The sequence below is a fragment of the Erithacus rubecula genome (assembly GCF_903797595.1).
Source record: "Erithacus rubecula genome assembly, chromosome: 11".
Classification (NCBI taxonomy): Eukaryota; Metazoa; Chordata; class Aves; order Passeriformes; family Muscicapidae; genus Erithacus; species Erithacus rubecula.
In genome coordinates, this window is record NC_136663.1 from 22,083,637 (window position 1) to 22,111,449 (window position 27,813).

The 27,813-nt window shown below is 41.5% G+C and overlaps 1 protein-coding gene across 1 annotated transcript in view; it reads right to left on the reverse strand.

Moving 5' to 3' along the window:
- ARHGEF4 (Rho guanine nucleotide exchange factor 4) overlaps positions 1–16,845 on the reverse strand; it is a 206,861-nt gene extending 190,016 nt beyond the window's left edge. Inside the window, exon 1 of the mRNA XM_079315544.1 lies at positions 16,623–16,845. The gene's annotated coding sequence lies outside the window, so the exon portion shown is untranslated. The remainder of the gene's footprint in view (positions 1–16,622) is intronic.
- Positions 16,846–27,813: the final 10,968 nt, after the last annotated feature.

The following is a 27,813-nucleotide window of genomic DNA, read 5'->3' on the forward strand; positions in this document are numbered from 1 at the left end:
TCATAAAGAGAGGAGATGCCATACTGAGTAAAAGGTTGCTGACTCCTCTGCTCTTCTCACCTTAGACTGCACAAAGAGTACCAGATCTGCAATTAATGGAGCTCAGGGATAAACTGATTGCAAACACATCATTCAGAGGCATTATTGGATTTTTAAAGCTTAGTATTTTGCTAATTCAGGAACACAAATAACTAATTGTGCTGTGTCTAGCTCAGATTACATCTGAGAACAGATCTTGGGGCAATTGGGAAAGAACACTGCCTCTGCTTTTATTGTGGGAAGCATTCCCTGAGCATAATGCCATTGGAAATGGCTGAAGGGAATTGCATCTGGTTAGGGAGGAAGTTTCAAGCACAATAATTAGCATCGAATTAGCTGCTGTCTCTTCCTGAGCTAGGCAAGCCCATCACATTCTTTTTCCCAGCTGCCCTCTGGTGGAAGGTTCTGCAGAACAGCCCCAAGCAGGGAAGCCTTGGTGCTGGTTGTGTATAGTTAACTTGTGACTTAAGCCAGGAAGAATCAACTTAGGATCAACCCTGAGCAGATGCCCCCTGCCCAGAGGCAGGAGAGCTTTTGGAGGCTGTGCTAGAGTAGTTGATATCCCTTTAGCACAGCAGCTTCCTTTATGTGGTCACCACGTTTCTGACAAGTGGGTTTCAGTACTTGCTGTATTTATGTTCAGTACTTCTAAAACTGCCCAGGACTGTTTTTGTAATACCTTGAAGTAAGGTCTCCATGTTAATCAGAAAGGGGCTCTCTGGCTGTAATTACTATAATTATCAAATAGATTTTTTCTTGCAGCCTTCTCTCTGAGTTTGGCTACATGCTGATACTATTTCATCTCCAAGCAGACCAATGGAATCTTTAATTGGGCACCTCCATGCCTGGTGCCCTAGGCTCGATCCACTCACTCCTGCACACAGGTGATGGCTGTGGGGTCATGCCTCAGGAAGACCACAAATCTCAATCCAGAGCAGAGGAAATTATTAAAACCAGGACAGAAACCCTGTCTAGGGACTTGCCAGGTCTGCAGGCAAAAGTCATGGCCATACAAGGTGAAGGGATGAGCATTCAGGACAGCAAGGACAGGTAAGAAAACAATAGGCTCAAACTTGGCACACAAACATTTGAGGGGCTGGGCTGTGTGGGACAGGACATCACTTTTTGTTTCCTCACTTTATGATTCTACATATTTTCACTCCACTAGAAACATGAGAGAAAAGCACCAACAACACCTCTCTGCCCCTCCTTTCCCCATCCCCATCCCCAAAGAAAGAAAGAGCCAAAACCAAGCAAGACAGAGGAAAGGACCCAGCAGTGAGGGGACAGCTCAAATGGCACTCACATGGCAGGAGGAATCACAGACTCACTGTGAGAAGGGATCCTTCAGTGGGATCCCCCTGCTCCAAGTCCCCTGGCCAACATCACATCCTGCTAGAACCAGGATGAATCCTGGTGCACCAGATGGACCCAGACAGAGCAGTCCAATGGCAGGGTCTGCCCTGCTCCTCTACTTCCCTGGAGAAACAGCCAAGAGATTGCTGGGAACTGGGTGCCTTGTTTTTGCTGTGCAAAGTGAAAGGAAAAAAAAAAGGTGACATGGTTGGCCTGTCTCAGGATGTGGCTCCAGTCTTGGTTCTTTAACTACTGTGATGGGATAGCACTGTAAGGGTGTGGGAATGATGCTGGGGTGCTCAGTGAGGAGTTGTCACTTTAGGGTCCTACCATGGTGCTGTCAGAGATGCTCCTCTGTGCTCCTGGAGAAACTGCTGGAACCAAGACCTAGACCAAGTTTTAGGGCCTGTGGCTTTGCAGCAGCAGGGATAGAAGTTTGGGCCAGAGTTACCCAGGGAATGAGATTTGCATCTGTCAAAGTGATCTCATATCCAGTCTTCCTCCTGCTTAGCCAAGGGACAGGCTGTAGGAGGGTTCTAGTATGTCTTTTATCATTGGTGCACTTTGGAAATGGGGCATTATGCTGGGTGTGTTTATTGGGGAACAGAAAGACTGCCAGAATAAAGAGACACATCAGTGTTTAGTTTTGAAGATGGAGAGCCTGGTTTGCACTGCTGTCATCAGTCACCTGCAGCAGGACAGCTCCTGTCCTGTGTCCTGGTGGTGCCCTGTTCCCCTGCACCACCACGAAGCCCTGAACTGTGCTGGGAACTCAGGTCCTAAAACTTACTTTGGTGTATTTACCCACAACAAAACTGTATAAAAGAAGCTGTCTCCTCTCTTTGGATGGAGAGCTGCATCTCCTCTCTTTATGAATGGTACAGAGCCACTAGGGCATCCAGACATAAATTGCTTGCAGTGAAAAACTAATGAGGATCACCAGTAAAAAGTAACCCAGTCCTGATGTGATCACACAGTTCCATACAACTGGATGGGTGGAATTATGTGGAGTTGAGAGGGCAGGCACAGCTAGGGAAATGGGACAGTAAGATGTGGGTTGCAGCACCCTCTGTGTTGCTGGCCACTCTCCAGCCACCTCCCACCACACACATTGATGTGCATGTTTAGTGTTCTTGCAGCCTTTGAATGCAGGACAGAGAATGAGTTCAAAACCCTGTATTAGATCATAATCTCTTCCATGACTCCCCACTCTCTCACACACACCCCTCTGGGTTATCTAACTGCCCTTTCTGCACAGACAGAGCTAATAACACCTCCCTTGGCAGGAACCACTTGTGTCACCTGTGTTCTGGATCAGCAGGGACACTCCCTGCATGTGGCCTGCTTAGCTTTAGTAGAGGGGAAGAGAAAATTCCAAGCCATATTCCTGGGCCTTCTCTCAACTGAAAATGAGCAATTCCACACTGACCTGGCCCCTCCACCCAATGGCACTGGTGCTTAACACTCTCTGAACCTTTAACCTGGGTGTTTCCACACTCACCTCCCCAAACACATGGAGTCTGGCTGGGGCTGTGGGTAGGGATTTGTTTTCTTGCCCATGTGGTTTACAGAGCTGTCTTTCTTTGCTCCTTTGCATTTGCAGGCACTGGGCATCCTTGGGGTTATGAGTGGTGTGGGAGTTTCAATGAGAAAGATTTATTGTAGAGGTAAAAGAATCCTGTTTGATAACGCAGACTCTGATGATGATTTACAATAGTATTTCTTCATTATTTAAGTTGTACTTGGACATTTTTCATAGAGAAGGAATTTCCAGTCCATTACTTTCATAAAGGATTTCAATAAATCTCTCTTGAGATGTAAAACACATATGAAAGTTTATCAGTGAAGACATAAATCATATAATTGTCTGCCATGCCTTCTACCTGACTAGAGATGGGATGAGGATGTCAGATTTGGTTTTTTAAAAAGCTTTTCAACTACACTATAAGGTGATAAAGGCACTTAGTGGTTTGTATTATTTCAGTTTTTCATATTGGTATTATATGGAGAAATTTCAGGTGAGCTGCACCTAGACATTGACACAACCTTTCTAAATCCACACACATAATTCTGTAAACACATCAACAAAATTCCCAGATGCATAAAGCCTTTAGACCACAAACAAGGCAAGAACACCAAGAAAGGAAAGCATATTTTTCACCACATGTTTCCAGCAGAATCAAAGGGCATGACTCAGTTTCCCTTCAGTTGCTTGGGAGCACAAAGGACCCTGGTTTGCAAGTTGAGCAATAAAGCCCTCCAGTCCCACACTAACAGCACCACCACAATGAGCCCTTCATTAGTCCCCACTTCCCGTCAAACTGTTAAAAGGGACACCAAAGGTTTACCAAACAGCTAATCCTTGATAATGAAAGGTTTCCAACAAAGCTGCCTTTCCAGGGAGTCTGGGCACTTTCACATTAGCAAGAAGTGAATAGACAAAGTGGTTCAGGAAACATGCCAAACAGTAGCTCATGCATTGAAACACAAAGACCTGCAGTCTTCAGGGAGCTAAAGAAAAATTACAGTAGTGTTTTGCATTCTTTCTTTTCATCCTAATTACTTTCTCCTTCAATTTCTTTGGTATTATTTAATGAATAGTCTTCCAACTACAGAAAATATACACACTTGTCTCTTAAATTTCATTTGCAAATCCAAATCAGTTTCTGTAGTACCTTATCCCACTCTCCATGCGAGCCAGGTTCCCCCTTTTTGCTGTGGGCCTCTCCTGGATGTATGCCACTTTTCTTACCCAACCCCTATGCAACTGTAACATCATGGACAGCCACCCCTTCATTTCCTCGGGATTTTGTTTTAATTTGGTATTTAACAGGTCAACAATTGGATCTTTTACTCCTGGGATCTATTTTAAGACGGCCTAGTTTAGTCAGATGCAATTAGGCATTTAAGATCCAAGATAAGTATTATTCCTTTAAAATTGCAAAAGCAATGCATATTTGGATTTAGGTAAAGAATGTCAGGATTAGCATCAAAGTATGAAATATAAGGGTTATGGAAACAGCTCTTCTTTTTTACAGAAGGTCACAGCAAAACAAGTTTGGGGCAGCTGAAGAACCAGTTCACAAAGACAGAGGAGCTGTAGAGCAGACAAGTTTGAGTATGGAAGCACAAGCTGTATATAACCTGAGTGCACAGTGGAGCCCTAGGAGGGACTGTGACACCCTTGGTCCCCTTCCCTGCCACTGGTCACTGGACAAGGGAGCAGGAGGAGAGCACAGCTTGTGTGTGTCTCATAAAAGACAGTCACAGCAGGAAGCAGTACTGGCCATTACTGATTCACCTACCTATCCCTTCATTTTTTCTCTCCAAGGGAATATGAAGGTTGACTTCACTGGGAGCATCTGTCCCTCATTCTTGTGTGCATGGTGGGGCAGAGAAAGGAAGTTTGTTAGAAAGGAGATAACTGAAAATCCTTGATACAGAACTAGGCTGACACCTGATGGTTCAAGCTCGAGTCAGAGGACAATTACTCTACTGCTCATGCTGGCTGCTGAGAGACAGCTCCACTTCAAAGAAGAGGCTTTTATGTCAACACCTACTGGGTGACCAGTTTATATTCCAGCAGAATTAGGCAGATTAGGATTTGAGCTCCCGAAGTCCCTCTTTGGAGCTCCTTCTAGCACCTGGATGCCAGCAGCCAGCAGAGGGCAAGCTGCCCCCACTTCATTCCCTTCAGAAATATATAAGCATTTTTGGGCTGAGCTAGGTCTGAGGGAAGACACTAACCCACCAGTATTGGGAAAGAAAGATGAACCACACACCAAGTGTCTCTCCAAATGACACTTCTGGAAAAACTATTTCAACCAAAGTAGTCCAACCAAAATCTTTCAAAAAACATTCTTGTGAGACAAAGGTAACAGAGTTCGTATTTTATTTTCTAAACTAAGTTGCTAAGCCTTGCAGTGAAAGAGTATTGATGAAACCTGCCTGAAGCTACAGGTACTGGGTGTCTGTCCTCTCTGTATGATGCATGAGATGTTTTTGTGCTGAGCACCCAGCCATAACATGGTGCTGGTGAGGATGTGAGGCTTTGCCAGGAAGCACAGATATTCTGCCAAGAAAGCTCCAGCTTGTGGGGCAGGTCACTCAGGTGAGAACCTTTGTAGCAGTTTGCTGACCTCTGGGCTGCAGGTGTACAGGCACAGTCTGTCAGCTCAGCCCCCACAGTGACACAGGACTGCCCTCTCTGGGCACAAGAGAGCAGCCAGGGCAGTGCACCACCAGGGCATCCAGACATGGCTTTGGGGTGCTCATGTTCTCTGTCATGTCCATCTCTGAGAGGGTCAACCTTATCAGCAACCACTAATGTATGTCTGCCTCTCCTCAGCCCATCCATCTTTATCCCAGAGCCTTACTGACTCCTCAGGTGAGTCTCAAACTCAGCTGAGATGAATAGGAGCTGCTGAACCCTCTCCCTGTGGCCCCCTTCTGCAAAGTGCTTGATACTCACATGCTGGAAACTAGCCAGCACTTTCCAGCTCTACATCCCTTTCACTGCCACCCATGCCCTGCATTTGGAAACAGTGGAATGCCTCTACTTCAATACAGAGATGTACAAAATTGCATTAGTGCTTTGACTGAAAATACAGCAGAGAGAAAATGGGGTAGCTCGGGCTGCTTGAGAACACTCCACTTCCAAACAAGACAAATATATTCTTGCCTTTAAAGTCCAAGGCAAATAATGAGACTTAGGTCTCAATTCTACAACTTGTGGGGGAGGATAGAAACCACTTTGAAGATGTAGGGACTATGTCTGAGCAAAGAATGTAAAATAAGGCTTACTATCAGAGCAGTGGGATTTCTACAGCCCTTACAGTTATCTGAAGTTGACCATTTGCCATATTGGGTCCTCTCTTCCCTGTTTATTTGTCACAGTAAAATAATTGTACCAAAGAAGTTATATCATTTTCTCTCTTGGACTAAATGAATGGGTAATTCTCATTTGCATTTGGCAAGCTAACACAGACCATTCACAAGTCTTGACAGATATTGCATATAATGGTCTCTGTTTTGTTCAGCTCCACTGTGCAAACATTGAAAGAGTCTCTACACATTCCACTCTTGTACTAAAAGACAAAAGCTAAACTGTAACTGAGGTTTCACATCTATGCAGCATCTCTGTGCTCTGCTATACAATAGCTTGTTCCCCAAGAGACAGAACTGATGAAGCCAGGTTTCCTACAGATTTTTGTCCCCTAATGTACCCTTTCTCACCACATTAGCTCTGTTTCCACCCATAAATGCCAGCTGACCACTTGAGGCTTGTCAATAAAATATATTTGGAGAGCTCCCTTGGTAAGGGCACCAATTTGAATATTCCTTGATTACTTAACTACCAGTGTTTATAAAACTTGCAGAAAGCTTTGATATTCTATTGCCTCTCTTTTAAATTTGGTTTAAAACTGTCAGTAGTTTCAAAAGGTACATGCAATGAGACAGACAGACACAGACCTCTCAACTGCCTTATTTCATCAGGTATCAAGCTAAAAACTTTCTAAAAAGTGATTTTTCAAGTTCTTCAGGACTGTAAAACATAGTCCTTTGCCATTTCAGGAGTCTGAGTGTAAACTTTGATACTGGGTACAATTGCATTCCCCCACAGCCCATTTTAGGATAGTCAGGACTCCAAATAACCCATTCCTCCCACAGATGTGCTGACAGGTTAAGTTTCCATGAATTGGTGTGCACATAAGGACAGAAACATATTCATACCCTCCTGGGATGAAGATTTTGATAAAAACTATTCTAACCTCACCTGGGAGAAGAAAATCCTGCTGAACTCTGAGTACTCAAACACTTCCAAAAAGTGTCAATAAATGATTGGGAAGCTTAGCAGAGCAGAAAGTGGGGTATAACAATGTGGAAAGTGTGTGTGTGTTGTGCTTAGTGTGTGAATTAGAAAGGCTGGGCAGTGGCCAGTTCCAATACATAATACTGTAATCTAGCTTCTGGAGGGGGAGAGCACTGGATTCTTAGAGATTCTTTTTGTCAAATTTTCATTTTTTACATGTATATGCTGCAGATATCAGCATGTAATGAAGAAACATCAACAAGGTATAAAAAGTATGAGTGTGTTCACCAGTCACAGGCTTATTGCAGCAGACTCTTCCAGGTCAGTGCTGCAAAGTGGTGACAACAAATGTAATGAAAAGTGTCAACAATGAAATAGATTTGAGGCTTCTGAGTTACTTTCTACCCTTCAAAATATTTTCATCTGGATGGTGATGATTAAGCTGTGCTTCCCAATGTATCTCCTGTTGTACACTAAACCAGAAGTCTTTAATGGACTGTAAATCTGTGTTGGAAAGCAGATTCCCCATTCTCTTTGCAACACAGTGTGAATAATCACATAGATGGTAACTGCAACATCCTTGCTATAAACAAGCAAATATAATATGAAATGTGTGCTTTAGCAATTCATCCTTCAAAGGCTGAGCTCAGGTTTTCCTTATTATAATTTGAAGCACCTCATATATTTTTACATGCTCTCTACAGTAGAAAGTCTCACAAAATGTTTCTCCAGGGAAACCCAGTGAGAACACTAGTTTAATAGCTTCATATATTTAACTTTTAAAGCAATCTATCCTGCAGATTATGCATCCTAATTATGATCCTGAAATTGCAATGAGACACTCCAGTGGCAACTAAGAGTGGGTGTGAAACTATTCATCAATTTTACCTAACCAAGACATTTCAAGTATTTGTTTCCTCACTGCTCTGAATGCAATTCCTCTTCCCTGAATGCAAACCATAGACCAATTTTAGTTTTGTTTTAGAAGGAAACTGAAGGTGATATTCTTGTGTCATTGACTCAACATTGTAGGATCCATGTACAGTGCAGCCAAGCTGCTCGTCATCCTGACTTGCCACCTAAATTCAAAACTAGTGAACAAATTCTGATTTGAAATCACACTGGATCAAGTAAAGTACCTGCTGGGAACACAGCTTCCCCAGTGGTCTTTCACTTTGTCACCTAAAGAAAGACAGGAACTGAGTTCAAGCAGAGAGAAAAAAACTACTTAGATGTCCGAGGCTAGCACAGCACTGAGGGGATGAGGGATCTTTAAGACATGTACTTTGTCCTCACTGAGGGACACTGCAATGGAAAGATCAGTAAGTTGCACCTCCACACTCTTGCTACAAACTCATAAGCAGGCATTTCCCAGGAAGAATTCTTCCTTCCAAGCATCCCATTTCTCTTTATATGGTGCCTAGCACAGCCACAGGCAGACATGTCAGCACTGATGTGAAGTGGGGATGTTGAAATGCATTTTACTCCCATTCTGAAGCAGGAGGAGCTCCTGGGTTCCAGGAGCAGCTGCCTGAACAGGAGCTCCTGTTTGGACACACAGTGACAAGGGGGAGCAGGTCCCAAACGGCTGAAGGAAGCCAGAGCAGCAATGTGTGAAGGAAGCAGCTCTGTGCTGCCCTCAGGCAAGGCCCTTGTCCTCACTGGCATGAGCCCAGCTGTTTACAAGCCAGTTTCTATAGAAAGTGATTCTCTGCAGGCAGGCAGGCACAGAGGACATTGCACAGGAACAGTTATAACAAAAAAGGAGGCGACTGATGCATGCTCAAATGTCATGCTGTAAACAGGGGCTCACTGTTGAACACATCTGCCTTTTATCTACTGCTTCAAATGGATGCCAAGGAAAAGCCTGGGTCTAAGTCAATCTAGACTGAGGTTTGCTATAGGAAATAATATTGTGGTTTTCTTTCAACCTTTGGGATCCATTCATTCCTAAAATAAAGGATAGATAATATATGAGTGCTAGGTTATCTGCATTCAGATCCTTGCTCCAACTTAGACTTGCTGAATGACCTTCAGCAAATAATTCACTGTATTCACCCCTCACTCTCCTTTTGCTACCTCACAAAAAGATACTGGAAGACTGAATGCATGGAGAAGGGACTCAGACACCATGGTGATAAGTTCTATAAAAAAGAAAAAAAGCCCACAACTCTATACAAAAAAGTACGGCATGTTTAAAGGAAAAGATAATGCTGTTCTGATCATCTATAAACTATGTGCTTTCCTGAACCTTGAGAAAAGCAGATAATTTATAGAGAGTCAGGACAGCATTATCTTTTGGGTTTTGATCTTCATTGTAAAACATTGCAAAACAACAAATGCTTTTTTATCATTCTCTTTCCTTCTTTGCAAAGGATGTGCATGGTCATCTTCTAAGTGCTGCTTTAGCTTGAAAGTTAAGTTATCAGAAAGCTAAAGGTGAATTTATTAAAAAACAATCATATTAAAATTAAATTTGAACAATGAAATAAACTCATTCTCTTGACTACAGATCAAATACCTGAGAAGTGTAATTATTGCATGCAACAATCCCACCTGTTGTAATCTGAGATGCACATACCACCACTCTACTCCTACAACAGCCTTTGAAGTACCAGAATGAAAGCAAAGTTCTAACTGCAGACTAATGAACCCAGATTCTCTCTTTGTTTGCAGAGCTTGCACTGACAGCAAATAGAGAACAACCAACTCTATACTTCATCAACTCAGGAGAAAATACTTGGCACAATTTCAAAATGGAAAAGAACAAGGATCGGTAGCACCTTTGTTATCATAATTCAGGTTGCAAACATACAAGGCAGATTATTTAGTGGGCCTTTTTACTCTTATTTAATCAAAATCAGGATCTGGTAATGCAGGACAAGAGCTCATATCTATCTACTAGAAATATATTTTATTTATAAAGGGAAATGCTGACTTTTGCACTAACAGTTGGCACAGCTCACTGCCTGGGAGCAAGGATTACTGAAAATCCTTTCTGCCCAGTGCTTCTAAAGGTGAGTACAGAACAGTGTCAGGGCATGTAACAGTATGTACACAACATGCCTGCTATGAAAGCCTGGCCTTACACACAATTCTGGATTCTGGAGTTTTAATACTTACAGGCAGTAATATATTAAGGCTTTTTATGGAGTCCTGTAATAAAATGAGGTCCGAATGTGTTCAGGGGCTGTAGCTATCTCCAATACGAACTGAATCACTTGTTCAAACCCACACCACAACAGTCTGAAGTCTGCAGACAGCAACTGTCCTACAGTTGCTCTGAGAATCCACATAGCACAAAATACCAGCCATTACCTCACATCTCCATTTGAGGGAGGGATTTTGAAAATGCAAGTATAACACTGTTGCCAGTGTTAAAGTTTTCTTGATCTTTCAAAATTTTATTAAACACTCAGGAATTCCAAAGGATGCTTCATTTGCTACACTGAATATACAAATTTGTGCTCTACACCTGCCACTTATGGAAGTCAAGTCCTACAGTGATTTAGTCCTCATGACCACACTGGCATGGGACTTTACAAAATAACTTTACACAGTATACTTCTGTGTTCTCCTTCTACACTTGCTCTCAGGACAGAAACACACACTTTTTCTTCACTAAAAAAAAAAAAAACAAAAACCATGCTTGAAACAAATGTAGGATTCTCATGATTAACATAATACATTCTCATCATCATTATGAAATCTTTCTTTTCTATCACTTTGAATGTCTGTGCAGCTTGTAGGCATAATCAGCATCATGAAGAACCCAGAAGGAAAAATGTGAGTGTACTCCAATTACATTTACTTGTCAAACATGTAAGATGGCTTCAGGGGCATTTCATGTCTCTGGAGATTTTTCATATGGTGTTTCACAAAGAGATCACTGCCCTTTAACCATAGGCTGTCACTGCAGTCCCAAGAGAACTCTGGTTTCCTAAACACTCAGTACATCCTAAAGCACAAGTGGAAACAAGACAGATATTCCTGCTACATCAGATAGATTAGCTGGTGATTAGTATGAACAGTTTGGTCCCAAAATGCTGAGTTACTTTGGTCCATCAGCAGTAATAGCTAGAAACACATTCCTTCAGTATTTCCCTCTAGCACTCCAGTCATTGCTACAGGGCCATGTATCTATAAATGAGACAGGAAGGTTCTGCCAAGTAGAGGAATTGCAAAACTAGGCTCTCTGTTGAGATTTCCTTTGTAATACACTGATAATATTCTCTAACCATGGCATAATATTAGCCCTTCACCTCATACTTTAAGTATGTCTCATGTGTGTTAAGACACCTGAAAGACAAACTGGATAAAAATGTCATTAGTTCCAAACTCATTACAAAACCATGTCTCAGGGATCTTCTCCTTTTAGTAGTAACACTGCCTTTTTACAAACAATAGCCAAAACACTAATGCTAGAGGGCTGACAACTAACACCAAAAAGAAACTATTTCTGGAGGAAAAGGATGGCATGTGGAATCACTCTGCTGTGCCAGGGACAGTTCCCTCTCTGTCATCTGAGGAACTGTCTCTCCCTTGTCCACTTTCACTTTAACCCCTTAATTATGATTAAACAAACCCTCTCTGGCAGTCAGGCAGGTCCATTGTGTCACATGCCAGCCCAGTCACATGCCCAGTTAACGCCAGCTTGCCATTTTTCACATCTCTGTCATCATCTCTCTGGTTTGTATTGGTGGACAGGACCAGATTGCTGGCCATGGTCACAGTGCTGGCTGCTGAACAAGCCATGGGAGATATGGGCTATATCATCAGCACCTGACAAACCTCAGATCATTCTGTGAGATGAACCAAGACACATCAGTGCAAGGTTCTTGTTAGCCCCACAGGCCCAGGGCCAGATTTTCCTCTGTTGAGAGGCCAGGTGATGAAAAGAAGGCTCTAGGGAGTGCAGTGCACAGGAGTGGACAAAGAGGGGTGTGGTATGGCTCATTGAACTAATGATGATGGAGTTGAATTCCTATGGGTAAGAATTAAGGAGAAGGCCAACAAGTCTGACATTCTACTGGGAGAAGAGGTGGACAAGTTACTCTGTAAGGAGCTGGAGAATGTTTCAGGATCATCAGCCCTTGTTCTAGTAGATTTTAACCTACCAGACATCTGCTGGGAACTTAATACAGATGAAAAGAGGAAGTTCTGGAAATTTTTGGAGTGTATGGAGGATAACCTTTTGTCACAGCTGATGGGTGAGCCTACCAGGAAGGGAGCATGTTAGACTTGTTGTTTGTAAATAGAGATGGGCAGGTGGGAGATGTGGTGGGTAGAGGCTGCTTGGGGCACAGTGATCATAAAATTATAGAGACATCAATATTTGGTGAAATCAGGAGGAACATCAATAAGATTTTTACATTAGACTTCCAGAGGGCAGACTTTGGCCTATTTAGGAGACTTATTCAGAGAGTTCCTTGGGAAGCAGCCCTTAAAAACAAAGGAGTTCAGAAAAGGTGGCTTCAAAACAGAGATCTTGAGGGCACAGGAACAGACTGTCCCTGTGTGCTTAAAGATGAGTCGATGAGTCAAACATCCTGCCTGGATGGGTAACGAGGTTCTGAGGGAATTTAGGAATAAAAAGAGGATGTATCATCTTTGGAAGGAGGGTCAAGTGTCTCAGGAAGTATTTCAGAGGATTGCTAAGGCATGTAGGATAAAAAATAGGGAGTCCAAAGCTCAGGTCAAACTTAATTTGGCAGCTTCTGTAAAGGATAGTAAAAAATGTTTTTACACATATATTAATGGTAAAAGGAAAGGTAAGACCAGTTCTCTATTGGATGTGGGAGGGAACTTAGAAACTGCAAATAAGGAGAAGGTGGAAATGGCTATTGCCTTTTTTGCCTCAGTCTTTAGTGGGAAGACAGCTTGTCCTCTGGACAACTGTTCTCCTGGGTTGGCAGATGGTGTCAGGAAGCAGAATGGTCCCCCTGTTATCCAGGAGGAAGCAGTCAGAGAACTGCTGTGCAGCTTGGGTGTTCATAGATCTATGGGCCGAGATGGGATCTATCCCAGGGTTATGAGGGATGGCAGATGAGCTTGCAAAGCCACTCTCCATCATTTACCAGCAGTCCTGGGAGGTTCCAAATGACTGGGAGCTGACCAGTGTGACACCCATTCACAAAAAGGGTGGGAAGTAGGATCCTGGTAATTAGGCCAGTTAGCCTGAGCACAGTACCCAGTAAGGTTATGGGAGTTTATACTGGGTGTTATCACGCAGCAATCACAGGGTGGCCAGGGTGTCAGACCCAGCCAGCATGGGTTTAGGAGGGAAAGGTCATATTTGACCAACCTGATCTCCTTTTATGACCAGGTGATCCTCCTGGTGAATGCAGGAAGGGCTGTGGATGTTGTGTACCTGGACTCCAGCAAGGACTTTGGCACTGTCTGCCACAGCAAATTCCTGGAAAAGCTGGCAGCCCGTGGCTTGGACAGGAGCACTCTGTGATGGGTTAAGAACTGGCTGGATGGCCACAGAGAGTGGTGGTGAACAGTGCTGCATCCAGCTGGGAACAGGCACCAGGGGTGTCCCCCAGGGGTCTGTGTTGAGGCCTGTTCTGTTCAGTATTTTTATTGATGACATAGATGAGGGTACTGAGTCCTTCATTAGTAGATTTGCAGATGATACTAAGCATGTGTCGATCTACTGGAAGGCAGAAGGGCTCTGCAGATAGACCTGGAATGGTTGGATGGATGGGCAGAGTCCAGTAGGATGAGCTTTAATAAGTCCAAGTGCTGTGTCCTGCATTTTGGCCACAGGAACCCCCTGCAGTGTTACAGGCTGGGGATGGTGTGGCTGGACAGTGCCCAGGCAGAAAGGGACCTGAGGACACTGATGGACAGCAGCTGGACATGAGCCAGCAGTGTGCCCTGGTGGCCAAAGCCAATGGCCCCTGGCCTGGATCAGGAATGGTGTGGCCAGCAGGAGCAGGGAGGTCATTCTTCACCTGGACTCAGCACTGCTGAGGCCACACCTTGAGTGCTGTGTCCAGTTCTGGCCCCTCAGTTCAGGGAGGATGTTGAGATGCTTGAGTGTGTCCAGAGGAGGCAACAAGGCTGGTGAGGGGCTGGAACACAAACCCTGTGAGGAATGGCTGAGGGAGCTGGGGTTGTTCAGCCTGGATAAAAGGAGACTCAGGAGTGACCTTACCACCCTCTACAGCTCCCTGAAAGGTGGCTGTGCTCAGGTGGGGGTTGGTCTCTTTCACCAGGCAACAGCTGACAGAATAAGAGGACACAGCCTTAAGCTGTTAAGGGAAATATACTTGGATATTAGGAAAATGCTTTTTTACAGAAAGGATAAAGTATTGGAAGGTGCTGACCAGGTGTGGCCTAGGTGTTGTTCCACCAACAGAGAACACTGCCAGCCACTAGAGGAGCATTCAGTACAAAGCCAGAAGCAGAGAGCAGCTTTGCTCCCCATCCAGCAATAGCTCTTGCCTCAGTGCTAAGGGCAGGAGAAGAACAGACACTCACCTTCACTGACTTAATAACTTCAACTGTGCTTTGACTTGCACTGCTGACTCTACTCCTGTTCAGACAGAGGCACCTGGCTTGGATTTAGTGATGCCTCAAATACAAACTGAGTAAAGACAACCAGGATAAAGCTTGAGAGCTATTAACTTTCAATCCCCTTATTACAAACAAGAAGCTGGACACTGAATTACTACCCATTTACTGCAAGTTCAATTCTTCTGCTAATGCAGACAGTTTAAAACACAGTGCAGTTTCTGCTCTTTGGAAAGGGCACTGATTTGAACTGAGAAGTGTCATGAAGATAGGAATACAATTCTTTTGTGCCAAATGCCTTTCTTTTACCCTTCTGCCTCTTAGCTCCAGCTGTCCACTTCCCTCCTTTGACACATCTGGCTTTGCCATTTTGCCCTGTAAACTCTGCTGTGATTGTTAATGCTATATTTACAATAAAAGTAACCAAATCAAACTATTCCTTCAGTAATTCTTTTGTATCAGTCTCCATACCTGGACTCTATTACTCCTAATGAATTCAACTGTTTAGACTTGAGTATTTATTTCACAGTTCTCTACTGTTGTATTAATGACTGAATACAACCTTAAGAGGACAATACACATTTAAAAGGAGAGACTTTGATACGATTTTTACAGAGCTCACTTTAGGGTAATGAGCAGCTATTGTGCCACAGAAACTTCAATGGCCTCCTTTCTTGTGTTAGACAAGAGGAATTGGGTGTACTCTGAGCAGTGCACACCAGCACATAGGAGTTTGTGCCATGTTTTTACATTTCCATGAGTCTCTCAGTTCATGTACTCTTGACTAGCATGGAATACGAACTCATGGCTCTCCCCTTCCATACAAGAAGTTAGACATGTCACCTACAGCTGTGCAAAAGATGAGGGTTCTTCCTTTGGTCACAGCAAAGCAAGGCTTAGTGCAACCTGCCTGAGTCAAATCCACCTAATGCTTCAATTGCCACAGCTTGCAATCATTAAAAGTATCCCAGAAATTAAAAGTACAAAACTGGTATAAACAAAAATTTGGCAGTGAGGAAACCACCTTCTTTTGAAAGACTGTTTTGTCATCTGATGACAAACTATTCAGATCCTGAATGGTAACCTCATTTCCATCCCAGCACTCTTTCCTCTTGAGTGCCTGGAATGGGGGTGGAGGGACATGCAGGCAAGAGACTGAAAAGTGACACCCAGGGGGAGTGACCTTCCAGAGATAATCAATGGCTTTGCAAAGAGCAGCCAGCTCTACTGAATATTGATTAGCCAATGCTGGCAAGCTCTGCTCTGGGGAGGTCAGCACTCCTGCCAGCTGCCTTGTGTGAGCACAAAGGGAGCCTCAGCAAAAGGCAAATTGTAAATGGCTGATTTTATGTGAGAGGCACCATTCAGGCTCCCAGGAGAAGAAAAAATCCCAGAAGTATGGTCACTGCACGAGCAGACAGAAGGCAGCAGCAGTCCTGCTAACTTCTGTTATCACACTGTGCAATTCCAGGTGTACCCAAATAAACTTGTTTTAAAGATTATCCCTTGCCAATATGCATGATACCATGAGTTGCCACAGGTTTCTCTTCCCTAAAGATCTCACAGAAAATGGGTGCTATCACAGACACCTGCCTCAGAAGCTTTACCCAGTGTTACACCTCAGTACATGTCAGGCATCAGTGCACATTTCAAGGTGATACCATATGCTGGCCCAGGCCAGCTCTGAGCACCCCTTGTGCCCTTGAAGGCACAGCTGTGTGTTAGTGCTGCATCCCTCTCACTGTCCCATTCAGTAACAGCAATTTTAGCTTTTTCATATTATTTTAACTATAAATTGATATTAATTTTATTATTACATTCACTATTTGATATATATATATAGAACATATACAGATGAGGAAATTAGCTATTAGTGACTAAAAGAATATCCTACCTTTTTAGAAGCAGACAGTCTTTTCTCATAGGCTTTCTGTGGAAAGAGAAATTGTGACAGTCAGGGAAAAGAAACCTGGAAACAGTGTGCTTAAAAAAACAAAAACAAAAACAATTTAAAATAAAATGGAAAAAAGAAAAAGTAGAAGAAGAAGAAGAAAAGAAGAAAGTTCCAGTTTCTGCTCGGTGTAACTCATCTGACTTCAGTAGGGTTGTCCCAGAGCAGATTCGCCCCTCTGTCTTTGCCAAAAAGAAAACAACAGGAGCCAGCCAAAGGCATCTGCTTTTGCATTTCCTCAGTGAATCCATTCATTATACTCTCCTGATAGAGAAGTTGTAAACAAAGGCACTTCATGTTGCTGCATCGTGCTATCCATGATTACATTCTATGTGCTTCATCAGCAGACATGCTTCAGGGCACACTGCAAAAGCTTTTTATGTATTCAGGACTCTTTCTGAGAGGGTTAAATGGAGAGAGGGAAAAGCTAACAGTTAAAACAAGAAAGGAAAACCTAATTTAACCTAAGCAGTTACTTAGAGAGCAGCTCAGCATAAGAGGGAGGAGAGGAAACTATCTATACACACAGCAAAAAAAAGATGGGAGAAGAATTCCTGCCCACCAGTACCCCAGTTAGTATGTGTGCTTTAATATTTTCTCCATTTCTCTCTAAAACAGAAATCTTGTTCTGTGGTCCTCCCACATGAAAACCTCCTTCTGGATGGGGATCTAGAAGAATTTTTTAAAACAAAGAGTTTAGTTTGAAAGCTCTCTGAGGATAACTTTATATAATAGACCAACCATACTCTGACTTCATAGGGATATAAGTCAGATGTAACTACATAAATTGTAAGCATTAGAAAACTCTAGAGTCAGATCATAAGTGAGCTCTAAACACTTTATTGCTTAGCAGATCAGTTTAAAGTGCTTGGCAGTACCTGGTGCAAGTCATTCTCTGAGAAAAGTCATTCTCTGAGAAAAGTCATTCTCTGAAAAAAATACGCTTCTCTTATAAGAATGTACTAACACTTTCTTGAATATAATTAATTCCAGCAGAATATAACATTTCTGCTGAGAACTTTGTTTTTAGAAGTCCAAAATCTGCCATCACAATGTGTGTAATCCATACCCTGTACAGAAATATTTGTGTCTGAAAAGAAGGACTTGGCAAAAGGAAATTCTTTAAGATAATCAACACCCAGGTGGACAGGAGAGGCAGGCATTCAAGGACTGGAAGCTGAGACTGGTCTGGAAAAAAAAAGCACAGACAAAGGTAACAAGCAAAGGTGAACATAGATTGTAGTAAATTCTATCTTGTACAATCTATATGCACATATAACCTATGCTGCTGCAAAACCACAGTCTTAAATTTGTTTGGGTTTTAATAGAAATAATTTTTTGGAAGTAAAAAGAGGAAATAGAAGTTTTGACCTGTATCAAAATACACTAAAAATGGCACTTAACAATGTCAAATTGCTTTGAATGCTATGGGGGACTATGGAACAAAACAGATTCAAAGTGCATGCACCAAGACCACATTTGGATAGTTTAACAATAAACTGAAAGATTTCTAAACTGTGCAATAGTTCTAAAAATGTATTCCATAATCAAAGTTTGCCTCTATTATTGCCAGTTATGATAGAGGTAGAGACCACAAAAGGAAAAATGCAGGCAGCTCTTTTCTGAATGCTTTTTACATAAGATTAAAAACTCTCAGGCTTGTGTCACTTGAGAAGTGTTCACAGGTGAGTGAACAGCTAAAAAGTAGCACCTGCTCTAGGAAGGGCTGGACATCGTTTTCTTAACCACTGCTCAAGGGACAATGGATGCTATATATAAGGCAGCAGCCAGTGACAACTGTGTACAGGTGACAGGAGAAGTAACCTACTAATTTCTCACTAGAAAAGCCAAAACCTCTGCCTCACATGGACCCTTGGGGTTTAGCATCTTTCAGACAGAGCATATCCCAAGAATTCTCTAAGAGGAGCTGGCTCTGAAAGGAATGATTACATGGCAACTCTTTAAAACCTCACCATAACAGCTGCAGACTTACTCCTCATGTTACTACATAAAACTTGCTGGCATTTATTTCCCAGTCATCTTAACCATGAGCTTGCCCTTCACAGAGAAGAAAGGAAGCCAGGAAAAGACATGAACAGACATTACCATGTAAGAAAACTCTCAGCCAAAGCTTAGTCATTCCATACAAATTCAGAAAGATTGGAGACTTGTTTAGCTGGAGTTTCAAGGTTGTTCAACTCAGTGTAACAAAGAGGAAAGGATACCCAATGTCACAAAATAATACACTACTTACTCAGCAGCAAAATGTAGTCACTGCATAATAGCTTTTGTAAAAGTCCTCTTAGCATTTATAACAATTAGTTACTGTATTAATAATTATTAATAACAGCTTATCTAACTATTCAATTCCACGGATTTTCAAGTCTTCTGAATTACCAAAGCTTTGACCCCACCATCATGGCAGGTATACATATATATATATATACTGGCACAAAGAAATCCCTGAGACCTGCAGGAACTAATTTGTGGCTTCTAGAATAAATTTTCCCTAGACCTTGCACTACACGGAATAGAACTGAAAAAACTTTTAGACTTATGTGAAGGAATCTGCTTCTACAGGTCAAAAAGTCTTCACTGATTAATTTTTGAAACATTCCTAGTAACTCCTAGGAAGAGAGCCAATGGGCACCCTTTGGAATTATTTGGCTTTCAGCAGGAAGGAGTCTGTTCTGAAGAAAACTCCCTGTGGAAAACTGGGTGAGATGCACATATTGCCCCTTCAACTCTGAAGTTTAGACATAGGGATGTCTATAATGACCCCCTAGCTGATCTAGAGCACCCATCCAGGGCAAATACACAATGCTCACCATTCCTGTGGAAAACCAGAGAAGTGCAGTGGGCATCATCCATGGGGCTTTCAGCCAAAGCTTCCCTCTGGGCAGGTCTAGGTCTGGGCTGCAAAGAAGGCTGAAATACACAGCTACATGTGGCCAGAAATGTTGTTTCAAGTGGCTTGGGATCAAACCCATCCTGATTTGCACCCAAACCACATACAATTTCAGGCTTGCAACTTAGCCAAGTGCTGCTGAAGGGTTCACAAACTTTAGTGAACTTGGCTTGAACTTTACATTGGAAAGAAAAAAGTAAAATAAAACTTTAAAGTTGAAGGTTCTGCCTTGAGTAATTTTGCCCATCTCCAATATTGATGCCTTATTAAAAAAAAAAACCAGCTGATGTTCTGTTCTAAACAGTGATCCCAAACCCCATTCCTTACATTTTCCCAGGTTTCTTTTTCTTTCCCACCTCATGGGTTTCACATAAACTATGATTTCTAAAAGGAGGGTGAAGATCCTCAGCTACAGTAACACTGTAGGCTAATACATAATCCTTTACTCACAGGAGTAAAATCCCTCCATTCCAAAGAGCTCCCTTAAGCAATGATAACATGATAACATTCTTTAAGATTTTCCAAGGCCAAATGAAAAGTTGCTTTCTACTTTTAAAGAAAGATAGAAAATAATATAATAGAAGAACTTGGAAAATTGATCATGATCCTGTGAGTGGTGGTAAATCCAATGTTAGGGTCACAGATTCCATTATGTGCCTTTATTTGTCTGAGATATGTGTAGAGATTATATAGATATAGAGATATAGATATAGATATAGATATAGATATAGATATAGATATAGATATAGATATAGATATAGATATAGATTAAGTATAAGTATAGAACCTTCCTGTACACCAATGTTCCGGGAGTTTTGACTTTTCCTAGAAGCAAGTGCCCCACTGTTTCTCTGGAGAAGTGCATTTTCTTCTCTTGGAGTTCCTTTTCCTCAGTTTCAGCTTCCATTTTAATGCACTCACATAAAACCTCTCTTAGAACAGACACTAAGGTCTGGGGAAGCTTTAGGATAAACTGCAAAGAGGTTCATAAAAATGAGAAGAAGGGAGAGTGAACCATCTGTAACTATAGGTAACTTTTAAAGCTATACCTGTTCAAATAAGTAGATTTTAATTTAAAGCAAAATTGGTTTATCCCTGAACAATGAAGTTTCCTGAAATTTGTTCTAAAATAGCTTTCAACACTACCTACTTTTCTCCATTCTCATTTTTAGCCTGTTCTTTCAATTTGTTTCTTTTTTTTTTAAAGAACTACCATTTTTGTAGTGGCAGTAGTAAACTATTTTTTAAAAAACAGCTTCAGAAGCCTTGCTCTGATATTCTGAAAATAAACAAAGAAAAAACCAATACTAATGTCTTCTAAACCATTTCACATCATCAAGGATCACATATTTGAAAACAAATTAAGTTATCAGATTTCTGAAGAATACATTTTTCATTCTGGACACTTTATGAGCCATTGCATAGTAACTTGGGTTTTGTACTTAACCTGAAGAACTGGCAAATAAAAATAGTTCCTGCCTCTAACCTTGTCTTTTTAATGCGATGATAATTCATTCCTGGTGCTGCTCAGGGGAAGAGCAAAGCAATATCAGGATCAAACACAACATGTAAATAACCCTGGGGCACTGGGGTTTCTCCTTTGATCTACTGAAACAACGACGTCTCTCTGATAATTTAACAGAATAGTCCCTGAATCTTTTCACAGCTGTTGTATATTTTACAACACAAGTCCTGACCTTGTCTAGGTAGGTTTGGTTTTCTTGGAAAGACTTTCTGACAGTAAATAAGAATGTGATATAGTCCCATGTTCTTGGGGCAATGACAGTGTAAGGAAGTTGCAGCTGACCAATATTCCCACCTGTCTCTGCCCTGCTTGTGGGACTGTGCTCTGTGAGACAGAAATTAGGTTTCCAGACATGTCTCCTCCTCGACTTGTGGAACTTGCTAAGAGTTGTGCTGCTACAAGTGTGTGTGGGGGTGGAAGGAATGGACTAATAAACAAGTAATTAGGGGTTGGAACTGCTCAAGGCATGAGCACTACCAAAAAAAGCACTTAAAAGCCAAAAACAGTTGCATAAGTTTCTCAGCAATGTCCTACCGGTTTTTTTGCACAACTCTAAAATAAATCTAATCTGAAAACTTAAATGTTCCATTTATTTTGGATGTTTTTTAACTTACAAATTGCAGATGCCTTTAAAATTAAACTTTCTCTCTCCTGCTAATGAGCAGGCCATTTCCCCTCCCTCCTGCTCTTCGTAATACAGTGATAGCTCCAGGCTGCTGCCCAAATCAGAGACTTGCTGTGCTGTGCACACAGGCACATCCTTCCTCTCAAAGAGCTGCATACATCCTGGTGGGAATAAGCAAGTTTTCCCTTAATATGAAGAATGATGCAGAGATGAAGAGCTTGTCCAAGGCCCTGTTGGAAGCTTGCAGTGGAAACAGAAGTGAACCTAAATCTTCAGTGTGCTCACACAGGACTATGCACATCTCTCATTCTGGAAAGGATGAACTCTATTGAATTGAAAATTTGAATTGCTCAATTTGAATTGAGCACACATGGGAAGACAGTGAGTGGAATGGACATCAATCCACAGTCTGTGCTTCCAGAGATCAGGGTTTGGACTAACACTGGCTCCAGCCATGCTGCTGCTCCAGTGGGGATCCATATTTGTGATCCCCAACACAAAATAAACACTGCTCTGCACAGGACTTCTGAACACAGGATTGTGGAGCCAAAGGTTCCGTTCTCTTAGGACTGACAGATGCTTGGAAGGAAACAGGATAATAAAGAGCACACATCCATGGAAACAAAGATGTATGCAGAGCCCTGGTTTAAGCAAGATTGGAAATCTTGAGAGAGATTTCGTGAGATCACAGTGGATCATTTTCTTTAAAATTAGTGCCACCATGTCTTGTCACCCTCACAATTCAACATGCAACTGCTGTCTTTGGAGAGTGGCAAACACTGATCTGATGGGCCATGGGGAACCTCCCACCAGTTATGACCACTACAGTTCCAAGGATGTTTTGTGTGCAGATTTGCTATAGAAGCCTTTGTCTGCTTCTAGCAGCTAAAATGCAAATTTTTTCCCTTCCCTCCACCCATTTTTTTTAGCCCTTCTGTCCCTCTCTCTGTTTTTAGGGTTTTTTTTTTAGGAGGTTTTCTCCTGGTCCCATCACATTTGCTGATGTCAGTTCCCTTGCACTCTCTCTGCTGGGCATCTTGGCTGCCTGTTTTTGTGGGAAGTGAAATCAAAGCCTGCACTTTTCTGATTAATGCTGCTATACTCATGCATTCTGAATTTTTATTTGGGCTAAGCAAAGAAAAAAGTCAATCCAGCAGCTATTATAATCAGCATCTTTTACAAGCAGATCCAAGCTCTAGAATACTGGAAAGATGATTGACAAGTCCAAGGATGAAAGACTTGTTGTTTAAGAACTTTCCACTGCAAATTGGCATTTCAGTTTTCCTCTGCTGTTGTAGCAGCCGAAAATGTGTTTGTTTTTTTAAAATCAAATCCTCATGCAGTCACAGACCTCCAGGAGCTGGGAATTCAAGGAAAAAAATGCCATTTGAAAACCTTAACTGGCAACATTATGAAAGTTATTGTCTCCTGAGAACTGACATTAGTGTTTTCTGCACATTCTAGTTTATCACCCACGCGCTTCTCACCACACCTCAAGGGCCTGGTCTCTCTCTCAGCAGGGAGGGACTGGCTACCAAACTGTACTAGGCTTGTCCATTGTGCTAATAGGATTATAGTAAATAATACCCCAAAACCCCCTACTTATTCATATGGAAACAGCATTAATCCCTTCGGCCTGCCCCACCCCATAACTTTGTGTCTGAGCATGAAAGCTATCTGTCTGCTTTGGCAGCACAGAAACATTCACAAAATGTTTTCCAAATACTGGGTTCTCTCCCCTCCCCAGGTCTTTTCAGTTTAGCTCTGAAGGAATACATAAAGTATAAAAAGGACTATGATATTCTTTCCCATATAATTTAATATAGGGCATTGATACTGCTTTCTGGAGAATGATAGCAAACATAATCACCAGGAAAAGGTGGAAAATACAGAAGGAGCCATAAAAAGATGTATTTTTATTCTGTTAATTTTCTGTTTCATACATGCCACCAGAGTATGTTGTTAGTCAGTATATGAGGTTTTAGTAAACACCTTTGCAACACATTTTACTAGCCAGCTTTTCCAGGTGCTGTCCAGGGAACTGGTTCACACCACCTGCACCATCTAAGTAGCTGTTATATTGCCTTTGTCTGCCTTAGTGGGCCTCACTTGTATTAACACAAAAAGTCAGCTGGAATGGCTAAAGAGAACAGCAGTGCTGACTTCAGCTTATCTTAACACACCTGGACACTAAACCCTGTGGTTCAGCATGGTGGCTGCACATCCTGTGGCACTGCTCCTCTGGAAGAAGCAGAACCTGCTGGTAGAGTGTAGATCAGAGATTGTGGAGTGGTAAACCTGGATGGACATTGCTTGAAAATTTGCCTGTGGACTTGGGTCTGTGCTCAGAGCTTGCTGTTTTACTAAGGTGAATAATTCTATCTGGATCCTCTATTAGCTGGAAGTTCTCTAAACTGCAACACTGCAGTCTCATCTACTGCCTTAGGACAGAAAATTTGAGCTCCCAAGGTTTATCCTGCCATTTTCTTATGCTGGAATCAAAATGGCACTCCACTTATAATGACCAAAATCAAAATGATACTATTTTCTGTAATCTACAAATAAATTCACTGGTTTCATCCAAATACAAAGCTAAGTGCAAAAACAAAGCTAGAGAAAAAAGCCTGCCTTTGACTAAGGGAAAAATACAATCTATCTATTAATATTCAAAGCAAAGGGATAAAAGTTTGTTGCTTTTTGTTTGTTTGCTTTTAATTACCCATATTATTCTACAACATTTTTACAGAAATTTAGGTTAGTATGATTGAAGGTTGATGGCTCTACAAAGAATAGCCTTTTTGCACCTAGACACACTCTCTCAGTGCAAATGCAAGTTTCCAGAAAAATCAAACTCCAGTGTGTAGAAAGGATACTTTTGTTGTTATTTAGAAATGGAAATTGTATTTCTCTCCTTGCCCCTGAATAGTAGAGTTATCAAGCTAACATTTAAAACTGCCCTGCCCAAGCATTCTTGTGGATATTCATACATTTTGCTATCTGGCAACACCTTATTAAAGGCTTTTAACAGCACAAATTCTTCCTTATTTGCCAATTTTCATCCAGATTTGTAAACAATCACATTCAGAGCATTACACTTGAAGCATCAAGTGAGAAGTTTTACTTCTTTCCAACACCAATTCTGCTTTTCTTCCAACACAAAACATCAGGAGGAGAAAAAAAATACATCACCTTCTTAGATTTCTGTAATAATGAGACACTTTCTAGGAAGAGCATCAAATATTCCAGAGTGCACAAGAAGTGAATTGTTCTCAGTCATCTGCTTACAGGTTCTTAATCCACCCTGTGTACTCTGTTAGTCATGCAGGATTTCAGTCAAATTTTTTTAAGCTAATCATCAAGTCATAATTCAGCAAGAAAATTCTGACCTAATTCACGAGCTGCAGTGCTGCAGAAGCCTGTAGGTTTGTTACAGGAACTGGGCTTAAATTAAGATCATAAAAAAAATAATGCAGCTTTGACTGATAGTGTTTTTTGACAATTGTGGTAGCTGAGAAAGGCAACTCCACTGAAAAGTAGCTATTGAACACATTCTTCCATGTTAATGAAGATGTGATAATTTTAAGAGAATGAGGTTGTAAAAGGGGATGTGGCTGGCTTTTCCAACAATCACTCCCCAGGTTTATAAAGAATGTTTCAGAATTGTTCTGCACATCAGTCTTTCACAGCCTGCACTCTGAGCACACTGCTCAGAGCTGGATCCAGGAGATGGCTTGATGAATGCTAATGACACTGGAAAAATTTCATTTATTGGTGTTTCCACTGGGGAAAGGAAGAAGTCAAAGTTCCCAGCACATACTGAATGATTTACACTGCCCATAAAGAACTAAATCAATACCCAGAATGAGAAACCCAACTGAATCAAGCTCATTTTCAGGTTCAATACATTCCACTTTTTCTTCTGATGTTTTCCATTTTCACTGTTTGGTCTCTCTACAACACTTAGCTCTACCCAGCATTGCAAGTACCATTCTAAAATAAAACAGACTAAATACTTCTGGCCCAAAGGAATCCAGAAAATTAGAGCATAAATTAAAGGAAAACAGATTCAGAAATATTACTCCTAAACAAAACAAGCCTCATAGAACAGCTTATGATATTTTAGGAGTTAAGTGTATCTAATGAGACCATTTGCCCTCAGAGCCTGACTCTAAATAAAATATTGGAAGTTTTGACTAAATGAGTGAAAAGAGGTTGAGTATTCTGGCTGAAAGCCTATAAAGTCCAGGTTCCAAAGGGGAGGGAAGGGAATGTTTAAAGCTTTCTGCAAAATATCCCTCTTTAGTTGTCTCAAGTTGCAGTTCTTAAAGCCACTTCTTGGCTTTTACTCTGAGGACTAAAGACAAACAGTAGACTTCAGTAGAGTTCCATTAATAGCCAAACAAAAGACACTTTACTGAGAAAACATGTATTTCTGCAAGCAGCTGACCCAACAGAGTCCTCTTTCCTACAGCTCTGCAGTTCTCCAGTGGAAATGGAATCATTTTACAAAATTTCTGATGTTTAAAAGGAACAGTTTTATGAAGGAGCCTTTCCCTCAGGGGGAGCATTAGCTAAGTCTATTTTCACTCCCTGACTACCTACTTCTGAACTCTGTTAACTTCTACCTCACTCAAATTTTGCTGAGATTGGCTAGAATATTCAAAAGTTATTAGAAAGGAGTTAGAGATGCAGCAAGATCATGTAAGCATATCAAATGGCTAAAACAAACAAACAAACCTAAAACCAGCAACAAAACCAACCAAAAAACTGGGAAAAAAAGGCCAAAACCAACCAACCAAACAACAACAAACTCAAAACCAACCAACCAAAAAAAAAAATTTAAGAACAAACAAACAAACAAAAAAAACCCACAAACAAACAAACAAACAAAAAAAACAACACCTACTTTTTAATTCCCCACAAATGTTTAAGGTAGCTGGAAAAAAGCTGTGAAGGAAGTCAGCCAGGTCCCCTCACAGAATTTTTGGCCCAAGTGTGACTGCCCACTGGCTAAACCCATTCCCCACATTCTGTGTATCAAGGTCCAGCTCCTTCAACCATCAAAATCTTCCTGTGACCATAATAGGTCATGTTGAAAGAGAACTCAAAAAGACCTAGATACCTCAAATTTAGTTTTCCAGACCAAACATTCTCATGTTAAAAGCTTACAGTAGTAAAATGTTCTCACAGAGTACATGGTGAGTGTTAAAACCAGCATGTTTGGCAGGCAACAATTTTGCCTAACCAGCATAAAATTATCTGATAGTCTTCTCTCCCTTCACTGGACCATTTTTTCAGGGGCTGTCCTTTGGAATCCAGAGAAAACCCTCTCCTGAAGAAACCACCTGTATCTTAGAGCTTTCAACCTGTTGGTATGGAAAACACAAGTGCCAGAGTGATCACACTTCCACTGAAGATTTTTTAGAAGTCAGCAACCAAGAAAGGACTAAAAATTGCCTCCCTGCACCTTTTTTTTCCTCAAAAGGGTGGCAAAAGATGGCACTTCTTTGTGATCACAGGCTAATGGCCAGAAAATACATTCGTATTATAAGAAAATTAGATTTCCTCTTTCCCCTTGGATCCATTCTCATACATTACATGGCATATATGAACATTAGGTGTTCATAGCAAGAGCAGCTGGAAGGTCTGTAGCAACCAGTACTCAAAAAAACAAAAGACAAGACAAGAAATTGAATCACAGATCTGTCTCATCATTATTTTGCATTTTCTATAGATTCTAGACTGTTAAAAAAATACCAGGTGAGCTGACAGAAAATACTTGAAGTGTAGTGAATAACAGGGAAATCACCAGCTGGTTTTGATATTCAGAGGTACAGAACATTACTGAAGTATTGTAAACTATTGAAACAGAGAATCAGTTCAACTAAATGTATGTTAAATCTGAATTAAAGAAGGATTTAACAGAATCATGCCCACAAGTCATGGTGACCCCTCAAAATGGAAGCCTCCTTCAGGGAGACATGAGTAGGAAATTTCCCAGATGTCAGTCTACAAAGATGCTTCTTGAACTCTGACAAACTTATTGCACATGTTCCCATGTCATGCTGATGGAATT